At 32.3% G+C, this 12468-nt stretch overlaps 1 non-coding gene across 1 annotated transcript; it reads left to right on the top strand.

The window, feature by feature from the left end:
* Window positions 1-1206: 1206 nt before the first annotated feature.
* On the top strand, window positions 1207-1280 carry TRNAV-AAC. The gene has a single exon. It is a non-coding gene; the product is annotated as a tRNA-Val (tRNA).
* Window positions 1281-12468: the final 11188 nt, after the last annotated feature.

Below are 12468 nucleotides of genomic sequence, written 5' to 3'. Positions count from 1 at the left end.
CCAAACACAACTACACCACAAAGGGATCCTAGGGTTAGCCAGCGATGAACGGTGAGCGAATTTGGTTAGGTTTGATAGGGCTTTAGTAGTAGAGAGGCTAGGGAGTCTTTTGGTGGTGGTTGGTCAGATTTTGGAAGTCCGGTTTGGCTGGAATTTGGCTTGAAAGTGGTGGAATGAAAATTGCAAAATCTGGCTAATGGGGGAGTGATGGCAGTTAATGGAGGTATGGGTCTTGTAGAGGATGCTAAGAGGGTTCAGTAGGTGGTCACATAATAGATTTTGGACACCGAAATCGGTCGAAAAGTGGCCGAGAACGCGATGGGTGTCGTTGCTAACATGCGCCTCAATAGTAAAACCGAAACGATGAAGATGAAGATGAGAGTGCAATTTAGTAATAGTACTTCTGCATCTATGTCAAAATTCTACAACAATTAACTGTGTTAGTTTAAGGTTAAGAATCTAGAATAAATTAAACCAGGGTGGTAACTTGAGATTTCGCTTTATAAAAGTAATGCCAAAAATATACTTCAATTTTCTCAAGAATTTGAGACAAGGCTCAAAAATCAGATTTCAAAAACATAAAGAAAGAGAGGAAACTTGGTTGATAAGGGTAATTTTGTTGGCTAATTATTAATATCCCTATTTTAAAGGTAGTTTCTCATTTACCCCTTGAGGGATACTTAAGTCTTTAATGCATCCACAATTCTAAATAAGTAGTAAAAACCCCCCTAATGATATTACTTTGTCTTCTTAAGTGAGCTTATATGTATTGAATTATGTTAATGTTTTGGTGAATTCTATCCAAATGCATGCATACTTACACTTGAGTAAAACAATAATAAAAAACGTAAGACAACAATAAAAAGTAATAAAAAACATGTATTCCAAAAGCAATTCATCTAGTTCATCTTCTTCGAATGCAAATGTAAGCAAATATCAAGAGATAAATTGGAAGCATTATCAAGTTTTTCAACAAGAAATGTGATTGTATGGTTAAAACATTAGTCAAGATCTCATAATCTACCAAAAATCCAACTAAACTAGATTGGGGGAGTTATAATGCTAGGGGTCCTTATTCAAAATTGTGGGGGCGTTTAAGATTTAGGCATCCCTCAGGGGTAAATAAAACATGACATATTTTCAGTGTAGTTAAAGTTAATAGTAACTTTGAAAATTATTTTAAAATTTGGAGAAATGACCAAAAAAGGTGTCGTGGTGTAGTTGGTTATCACGTCAGTCTAACACACTGAAGGTCTCCGGTTCGAGTCCGGGCGACGCCAAATTTTCCTTTTGCGCCTAGAGTCCGTTTAGTTACTCCGGGCCCAACATATTTCTATTTCTGGGCCTAGAAAATCATAACTCATTATTCAGGAAGTGTTACTTTGGACCGAACATATTTTTTTATTTCCGGGTCTAGAAAGAGTCATTAGTCAAGAAGTGTTACCTAAGCGGCACCGCCCAGCTTTTTAAAACATACTCAGCTCAGGTTCATAGATTATAAGAACATTGTTCTAATGGGTAACATTATTTATCTTATGGTGAATTTCGCCAATACATGTATATGACCTTATTAATATAATTCTGTGTATATATTATTATATACAAAATATGATGGCTATTTTGTTAGACAGCTATTTATTCCCTATATATATGGGCTATTATTTTTCAGATTAATGGATAGCTATTCATATTCCTTTCTCTTGAACGAAGATATAGATACGTATCCAAAATTCTAAGAACTCAAAAATTCAAATCACTAGCTTGAAGATGACCTCCAGACAACTCCTAGAAAAATATCACGAGGGTGAGATAAGGCAAAATTATGTAAATATATGCATGCTCTATTTTTGCAAGGAAAGGAGCAGAATTACTTGGTGCCCACATCCATCCATAACCTGCAGATTCCGTTAACTCCCAAGTCTCAAGCTGTATAGGTCGAACTGACTGATGTCTTTATCCAATTACGCTCTATTTTTATGTATACAAAATGCCAAAATATCCTTCACGGGCTAACTTACTTTTGCATCACGTTATTCAAGGTATAGACAACCATTATTGTTTACTCATGCTATGCAACGGTTCCAATCATCTTCATTCCAAGCTGTGTTTCACAGAGTTATTCTGAGTTGGATATCTGTCTCCAAAAAGAGACTGAACCAATAAAAAGGTTTAACAGAAATCGGTACCTCTTTTTATATTTTTATTTATTTTTTTGTACAATCAACGGGGAGGGATGGTACAGATGAAAGGCTGTAATGTGCAAGTAAATAATTAAGTGATAATTTGCAGAATTTGGGCGGCAGGGAAGTAGAGTTGATGTTGAGCATGTGATTGGATTGCCCGACAAGTTTGGTACCAACCAGAAAAAATGTTGCTTTTCTTAGGCCCAAATCTTCATCCTGCTAATAGTGTTAGCCATCTTCCAGTCCACGCCCTGATTCTTGTTGCATATCTTCCTTTCATTGCAGATTCTGTTACTGAAGATAAATATAATATGAGAAAGACAATCGAAGGGCAAATGCATTGTCAAATGAAAGAAATCAATAGTCAAAAAGGAAAAGAAAGAAACTGTATATTAAATATATAACATTGACACAAGTGCTAGGCTGAGTAGACCCCATGAACTTACCAGTTTTCATGTGTCGATAGCAGTCCTGATTTGATATTTTGTAGAGTTGGGGGGGTCATTGTTGCGTGGATGTTGGCATTAGGTTTGTAGAGCTATAGCTGTCTCTAGAATATATCCAAATAGTCAAAATTGAGAGGCTGGGAGTTAAGTATTTTTTGAAGCCAGTTGGGTATGTGTTTGGTAGTTGGCAGATTGTTTGCTAGTCAATTTACTCTTATTGCTTACACTGTTCTGTATTCAATGTTTTCCTCAACTTCTTTATGTTTATTGTTTTGCTTCCCTTATCTACGAAAAAGTTTGTTTGCGATTTCATTATTGAACTAAAAATATGAAACCATTAATTATTTTTATCTAAATAATTAACTGAAAATTGTAATGCTAATTATATAACAAACAAAATTAGTGTTTGAGAAAGAGCCCTGATTATGGACAAAGCCGGTTTGGAAGTTGTGTAACATTTTAACCAAATTCAAGACACTTTGTTTAGTCAATGTTTTATCTTACAAAATTTAGGTATGAGGTCAGTCTATCAAAGCAGTTTAATAGGTCAATGAGAATGACATAATTGACGATATCAAGCCTAACTCTTATATATAGAAGAGGAAGTTGATGAGGACTTAAAAACAATTTTATGCTTTAATGTTTATTTATTTTTATGTTGATAAATACCTGTCTTATAATCATCGGATTTATTTTGGATATGAATATATTTATATAGCTCTTGGAAGTAGAAATGTCTCCATCTAGTATAAACAAAATATGTCTCAAACTCCCATAATATTCTGCATGATGAACCACTGATACAGTTTGTTAATCCAATCTTATATATATATATACACATTTGTGTTAGTTCTCTTTCAGCAAGTATAAATTTCATGTTATTATAAGCTTTAAATGAAGTGTTTTTGTTTGTTAATTCAGTCAAATACCACAACAATTCTTTTATATATCGTAAATATTTTGGTTCGATTTCAATACTATTATGATCGACCAACTTGTCGCAATGAGATTATATTGTGGTGTGACTACTCATATACTTACACCTATGTTTTATAATTAGATAAAGTTGATTAAATTTAGTTATATATACAACCAATGGATTACGGCATGCATGGCATAAAATAAAGGTTTAGGTAGAATCTACAAGTTTTAGCCACTTCAAAAGGAAGATATATTATTTTATATATTATAGACATATTAATTATGGTAATAAATATAATGAATTAAGCAAACTACCAAACCTAAAGCATGCTAAAGAAGAACATAATGGAGGTTTGATAATTAATAATTAATTAAGTCGATACCATAGTCAGTAAAGCATTATAAAGTTATTGATACTTTCACTAAAATCATCATTATTTGCACTGGAATTGATGGTACTAATAAATAAAAGAACTCAAAACTACCAAATACCTAAAATTCAAAACCATTGTTCAATGGCGTTGGAAGTCTCAATCTGCCTCACCGACCAAGTTCAAAAAAGGTGCTACTGGGGTCCTATTTATGCTTATTTTGAGTGTGTTATAAGTCCAGAAAGGAACCAATACCAAAAATCATGAGGGCTAAGTCCCTGAAACTAGATTTATATTTCAACTTATTTCTCCATCAAAGTGGGTCTGATTCAAGTTTTTTTTTTCTTCACTTTTTAATGGCGAGAGGGAAAATACGGGAATAAAATAAAGGAAGAAGATAAAGAAATGTATATAAAGCCATACCTACCCTTGCTATATATTAGTCTTATCTAAGAGATGAAGAAAAAGGGAGAAACAGTGGTAATCAAAATTATGTGTACCCAATTGGTATTTTTAATAAGTGATGTATCAATATGATGAAACTATCGGACAAATTGTAGTAGGGTTTCTTGCTCGTGAGCTTGTCCAAGATTAAATAAAAAAGAAATTCTTCCACTCACAACATATTTCCCATTCCTTATCCCTAGGATAGGTATTTATGTTATGTATAGTTGTATAATCAAGATTATATACCTAAAATTAATAAATCAAACAAACTATAAAAATATGGATTATGTGTCTGTTAAGAAATATGAGTTATTTTGTTTTATTGTTTATTAATGGTAGATCTGTCTTTTCATTATTTCTTTTGTTTAGCCTATATATATCTTTGTATTTAGGTTAAATCATACTTTTTGTATTCAATTACATTGTATAGTATCAATGAAACCCTAACCTCATTTTTTTTATTATTTCTTTAAATTGTTTAACATTGTCTACTCTAGGTAGCTAGAATAATTAATTTTATACATGGTGATGATTTCAACATATAGAAATGAATTTGGTGTTGAAGAAGTTGAAAGTTTAATTATTCTGTCATTGACAAACTGTAGTGCCAGCCTAACGAACAAGTGGTTCTTAATAAATTTCGGTGTGGAAATATATATACATCGATCATGAATTGATGATGCCCATGCTCTTACTGCGCCACAATATATGGGTTGGGTGTTCGTGAGGAGTCAAATTCGTATGATGTGTAGGAAGGGCACTGCCATTTCTCTGTGTGAGCTTTCATTATTTCAATTGACTGCAGAGATGTTGAAGGCATTGTCCATTTTATAATATATTGATTTTTTTTTCTCTGAAAATACATACTATAAATATATAGAAACATTCTCTTAATTAAAGGGTATGAATTTAGACTTAAACTATAATTAATTGAACCTTAAAGCAAAGTATTGATTTGGAATGATGGAAATTGTCTTTTAATGTTATGAAAATTTGGTGAGAATCAAATCCAACAGTAATGTAGTTAAAATATAAGTGCGCTTACACAACCCGGCCAAAAATGCCATCCCTTTAGTGAGCCAAACACATGTGATATGTTATGAGATTGAGATGACAGATTGATGATGCAAAATCGCAAACACATTTATATATGAGCTAAATCCAACAATATATATTTACATAAATAAAATGAAGCCAGAAGGGGCATAAACCATCTTTCTACATCTTTATCAACAGAAAATAGTGTTGGGTTTGAATTGGTTGTTTTGGGTTGGAGGCTGCAACAGTTATATATATATATATATATATATATAATGTCGTTAAATATTTTTAATTTCCAAATTAACACTCACTAATTTCTCTCTAAGATACCCAGTAGTTTTCATTAATTGGAATAAAAGGTGAATTTTTTTTTTTGAATATTTTAATGAGGTGTTATTTTATTTAATTACCACAGTAAAAGAATGATGAGAGTGAAAAGGTAAAATCAATTAAGGAAGGGAACATATAAATGATATAGAGTATGATTTGAGTGAGATTAAATATGGAACTTTATGTTAGAGTTCAAAATGTTAAATCATGTCAATAATGTTCATGGGTAAATATAATGAGTGAGAAAGAAAGGAGGCAGTGACTTTATATCATTTCAATAACTATTTATAACTTTTTTAGGACTTCAAATTCGCTAATATACATAACATATCCAAAACAAAAAGTTATAGGAACTCCTAGAAAAAACTTTCATCATCAACCCACAAAAGTATATAACTATATGTAACTTAATAATAATTTAGATTAATGGTGGTGAATTATCGTTATTTAAATAAATAATATGTTACAATTTATCAATTGAATCAAATCTCAAACATCAAAGGGCCAATTATTAGCCACTGCATTACCATTCTTTTGTTAAAAAATTGACTCATTAGCAATCCCACTCTAGTAGTAATATGAATGGGATAATTAGCGATCCCACATCGAATAGGAATAGGATAATTAGCAATCCTACATCAAGTGGGAATATGAATGGGGTTAGAAATTAAGGTTTATATAAAGGAGACCAAGTTGTATGGTTGATCATCCCAAAAATATTTCTCCATATACTCCTATTGTAAGGGGACGTTATTACTCTATAGCTTAAAGTTTTTTCTGTATTTCCTTTTATTTTGGATATTTGTAGTATTGCCCAAAAGTTTGTTATATTCTTCAAAGAATAGTGGAGTTTTTTTGCAGGTAACAATACCAAACCTTGTTAAATTTCTTTGTGTTCTTTATTTTTGCATTTATTGTGGCCGTTTATTTATGCTCTAGTACTTGTTCATTATTATATTTCAATAGCTTGTGTTAGAGTTTGTGTTTCCACTACATAACAAGTGGTAACAGAGCCTAAGTTTAGGATAATGAGTAGCTAGTTATATGGTTATATGCACGTCTAGAAAATTTTTGTCAATAAGACGATTAATGTCCAAGGAGGTTAGGTTTTAAGTGGGATCATTTGTGACCCCTCCAGTTTCTTGGGATTTTTTCAGGTGCATAATGAATCATTTTCAGCACTTACTACTATCCTGGGGCTATTGTTAATTTTTTGGCTAGCTATTGAATATAATAATTTATGGAGCTTGGTTATGGGGGAAGTTTGTCTACCAAGTAAATTGAGTAAGATACAAATGGTATCATTGTCGGAAGATTCTCCACCAAGTCAATTGAGTAAGACACAAATGACATCATCATCTACCTCAGTAAAACCAGTGACGGTTACAAATGCAAAAATTGATGTTAAAAATTTTGCTGGTCACAATAACTTTGGCTTATGGTAGTGTGAGGTAATTGATAACTTGTGTTAGCAAGATCTAGATATAGTTCTAGAGAAGGAGAAGTCAGAAGATATCAATGAAAAAGATTGTGTGAGGTTGAATGTAAAAGCTTGTGGAATGATTCGCTCATGTCTTTGTAAAGAGTAGAAGTATCAATTCATGAAAGAAAAGTCTGCTAGTAAGTTATGGAAAGCATTAGAAAACAAATACATGAAGAAAAGTAAAGAGAATAGACTCTATTTGATGAAAAGATTGTTTCGTCTTTAGTTGCAACTAGGTACGAGTATTAGTAGCCACATTGATACATTTAACAAATTGGTCGCTGATTTGTTAAATTTGGATGAAACATTCAAAGATGAGCATAAAGACATGTTGTTGATTGGTTATCTTCTGGATGAGTTGGATAATCTTAGTATTACATTTCTTCATGGGAAATAAAATTTGTCTTTTGAAGAAGTATGTTCTACCTTGTCTAATCATGAAATTCAGAAGGAAGATCAGAAGGAGAATATAGAAATGAGTTAGTAGAGGTGTTTATAGGAAGAAGACGTAGCCAAAGTCATAAGAAGGAGAAAAGGGGAAGATCTCGTTTGAGGGGAAAAATCAACAAGGATTAATTTGCCTTTTGTCATGAGAAAGAGCATTAAAAGAATGATTGTCTGAAGTTGCGAAAGAAAGAGAGCAAAGCTATTTCTGATGCATATGTTGTTGAGCATGAAGAATATGAGTAAGATTTTTCTCTAGTTAGCCAACCATCCACATTTTGCTCAAATGAGTGGATTTTGGATTCAAGTTGCACCTATCATACGTGTACTCACAAAAAGTGATTCTTTAACTTTGAAGAACTTGATGGTGGAATTATCTATTTTGGAAATGATGATGCTTTCAAAACAACTAGGATAGGTTTAATTCAGTTGAAGAATCTTGATGGCTTAACCAGAATTCTAGAAGATGTTCGATATGTACCGAAGTTGAAAAAAAAATCTCATTTCTTTGGGAGCTTTCGAATCTAAAGACTGCACAGTGAATATGCGAGATGAAATTTTAAAGGTTTCTTCAAGCGCTCTTGTGATAATGAAAGGTATAAGGAGAAACATCCTATATTACTATAATGGTATAACGATTATTACAGTCCCATAGAAAGGTACAAATTCAAAAATGCTCAAGCTATGGCATATGCGTTTGGGGCATATAGGTGAAAAAACCTTATTTAGTTTGGTGAATCAAAACTTTTTGAAAGGTGTAAAGACTTTTAAGTTGGATTTTTGTGAGCATTGTGTTTCGGGAAAGTAAAAAAGAGTGAAGTTTGGCACCACAATCCATAATACTAAGGTGTTCTACATTATGTTCATTCTGATGTGTGGGGACCTATCAAAACAACATCTTTGGGAGATATGCATTATTTTGCCAATTTTGTAGATGATTTTTTCAAAAGAGTTTGGGTGTATATTATGAAGACTAAAGATGATGTACTCGGGGTTTTCCTTAAATGGAAAAAAGATGATTGAGACTTAAACTGGCAGAAAGATTAAGCAACTACAAACAGATAACAATGGGGGGTATCATAGTGATCCTTTTCTAAATGTTTGTCAAGATGAAGGTATAGTACGTCGCTTTACAATAAGAAATACATCATAGCAGAATGGGGTGGCAAAATGCATGAATCGAACTACACTTTGATGTATTTTGTCTAATGTTGGTTAGGCAAAGAAATTTGGGCTGAGGCAATTACTTACACATGTCATCTCATTAATCGTTTACCATCGATTGCAATAAGGAAAAAAACTCCATTAGAATTTTGGTCTAGAAAACCTGTTTCTGATTATAACTTTTTACATGTTTTTGGTCCCACTGCTTATTATCATGTGAAAAAGTCTAAGTTAGATCCTAGAGTAAAGAAAATAGTATTCATGGGGATTACCTTAAGTGTGAAAGGATATCGTCTTTGGTGTCCAAGTTCGAAGAAAATACTGTTTAGGAGGGATGTGATATTTAACGAGTCTTCTATGTTAGAGAAGAAAACAGGAAACCAAATAAAGGTTAACAGTACTCCACAACATATGGAGCGTACTCGGTAGCAGGTGGAGTTTAAAACAACATTTGTTAGCCCAGCTAGAAATGTTGAAGCAAAAAATGACATTTCTATGATGGAGGAGTCCATTGGAGAAGAAGAGAAGGATTCTTCCCAAGAACCTTAATAAGAATCCATTGTCATTAATAGGCAAAGACGAGAAATTCGCAAGCTTGCTCGTTTTGTTGATATGGTGGCCTATGCACTCCCAATTGAAGATGATGAAGTTCTTTCAACTTTTAAAAGCAGACAGCAATTCCAAAATTAGTCAGTGGAAGAAAAGCCATGAAAGAAGAGATACAGTCTCTCCAAAAGAATGAAACTTGGGAGGTAGTTATATTACCAAAGAATCAGAAGGCAATTGGATGCAAATTGGTACATGCAAAGAAAGAAGGATTTCCTAATTTGAAAGACTCCAATTCAAGGCTGGGTTGGTGGCGAAAGGCTACGCTTAGAATGAAGGAATTGATTATAGTGAATTCTTCCATTCGGATTTTGTTGGCCTTTGTAGCGTAGATGAATATTGAACTAGTTCAACTTGATGTGAAAATTGCATTTCTACATGGTGATTTGGAAGAGGAAATCTATATGACTCAGCTAGAAGGATTCAGGGTTATTAGGAAAGAATATTGGGTATGTAAACTAAAAATATTGTTTTGTGGTTTGAAACAATCTCTGAGACAATGGAACAAGCGATTTGATAGGTTTATGATGGGTCAAAAGTACACAAGAAGCAAATTTGATAATTATGTGTATTTTTGCAAGTTACAAGATGGTTCTTTCATTTATTTACTCTTGTTTGTTGATGATATGTTGATAGCTTCTAGAAACATGTCATAAATTGATGCATTAAAATCTCAGTTGAATCAAGAGTTTGAGATGAAAGATTTGGGTGAAGCTAAGAAGATTCTTGACATGGAGATTTGTAGAGCTAGAGTGAGAGGCAAGGCTTGTTTGACTCAAAAGTAGTATCTAAAGAAAGTCTTACAATGTTTTGGGGTAACTGCAAAGTCAAAACATGTAAGTACTCTACTTGTTCCTCATATAAAGCTTAGTGCATCGTTATCTCTAAGTACACATGAAGAACAAGAATATATGTCAAAGGTTTCGTATTTAAATACGATAGATAGTTTGATGTATTCAATGGTGTGTACTAGGCCTGACATTTCATATGCAGTTGAAAATTGTGAGCATGTATATGCATGATCCTGGTAAAGGACATTGGCAAGCTGCGAAGTGGATTTTACGGTACATTTTAGGTACTGTAGACATTGGTTTTGTTTTTGAGCAGAATGACCATCTTAGTAGTTTGCTATTGGCTACGTTGATTCTGATTATGCTAGTGATCTGTATAAGCGTCGATCAACAACTGGATATGTATTTACTCTTGTTGGAGCTCTGGTAAGTTTGAAATCTTTTTTACAGTCTACAATTGCTTTGTCTACTACAGAGGCAGAACATATGACAGTTACAAAGACTATAAAGGAAGCTATTTGGTTACAAGGACTATTGGAAGAATTGAAGATTAATCAGGAGAAGATCACTATCTACTCTAATAGTTAGAGTGCTATTCACTTAGCAAAGAATCCAGTATTCTATGTTCGCACTAAGCATATAGATGTTCGTTACCACTTTGTGCGGTAAACCTTTAGTAAAGGAAAAATTTGCCTACAAAGGATTGGGACTACTGAAAACCCTACAGATATGTTAATAAAAGTGGTGATGATGGTTAAGTTCAATCATTGTTTGAGCTTGATTAACATCTTGCGAGTTTGATCGCATCATTTGGCGTATTTAAAGGTGTTGTAGAATTTATCAGAAGAATTTTTAAGGTTGCTAATTCTTCAAGGTGGAGATTTGTTAAAAAATTGACTCATTAGCAATCCAACTCCTAGTAGGAATAGGAATAGGATAATTAGCAATCTTACATCGAATAGGAATAGGATAATTAGAAATCCTACATCAAGTGGGAATATGAATGAGGCTAGGAATTAAGATCTATATAAAGGAGGCCAAGTTGTATTGTTAATCATCCCAAAAATACTTCTACTTATACTCCTATTGTAAAGGGTTCTTACCCTATGGTTTAGAGTTTTTTCTGTATTCCCTTTTATTTTGGGTATTTGCAGTATTGTTCAAAAGTTTGTAATATTCTTCAGAGAATAGTGTTTGTAATATTCTTCAGAGAATAGTAGAGTTTTTCTGCCGTGTTCGAGGACGTAGGTAACAATACCGAACCTCGTTAAATTTCTTGGTGTTCTTTATTTTTGCATTTATTGTGGTCATGTATTTTTGCTTTAGTAGTTGTTATTATATTTCAATAGCTAATGTTATAGTTTGTTTTTCTGCTGCACAACAAGTTTTACAAATTGGTCCATAATATAATTAAATCAATTGGTGAAATATATAAAACTACAGTTACTAATTAGTTGGCCCTCTAATTCCATCAATTGGTGAAAAATATATAAAACTATAGTTACTAATTAAATGGCCCTCTAATTGACTAATTCCAATTGTAATTTAAGAAGGCGAGTCGATCTTGGTTTTTGATGGCCGGCAAGTATTTTCGATATAAATACTGAAAGACATTTTGAAAAGATCAAAAACAGAGTTGTTGATGCCAAATCTACGTCCAAGACTTATTTCTCCCACAATCTCCCCTGAAGTTAATATCTTTTTATAGAGGATCCTACTACCTACACCCAGTGCTCAATTAATATTTTAAAAAGATGTTTTAGATTATATATAAGAATAAATTTTTTATACGTTTAAAATATAATATATGATAGTGCAGGATATTTCTTATTTTTTTTAAATAAAAAATTAATGAAAGTGCTGGATACTTCAAAGATATTTAAAAACTTATTCAATATTAATTGCTTTTCAAAAATACTAAACCATTTTAAGTTGCTTTTCAATTTAAAATCAACTTATAATTTATAAAATTTATTAAACATGATAATTATTTTTCTCTCTCTCTCTCTCTCTCTCTCTCTCTCTCTCTCTCTCTCTTTTATATCATAAATTATGCACCTTCATTAGCAAAAGTAAAATAATAATAATAATAATAATAGTTTATTATTTTCTTCAACTAACCATTCATATATAAGTAGGCGTCAATTTGATGTTTATTATTGAAAATCTAATACAAAATGTTTACTTAAGCTAAATTTATTGATTTGGAGGATTTGAATTTGATTCATTTATTAAATAATC

Source organism: Pistacia vera, unplaced genomic scaffold (genome assembly GCF_008641045.1).
Source record: "Pistacia vera cultivar Batoury unplaced genomic scaffold, PisVer_v2 Contig77, whole genome shotgun sequence".
In the NCBI taxonomy this organism is placed as follows: Eukaryota; Viridiplantae; Streptophyta; class Magnoliopsida; order Sapindales; family Anacardiaceae; genus Pistacia; species Pistacia vera.
Note: the sequence above shows the minus strand (reverse complement) of the source record. Positions and strands in the feature narration are given on the sequence as shown.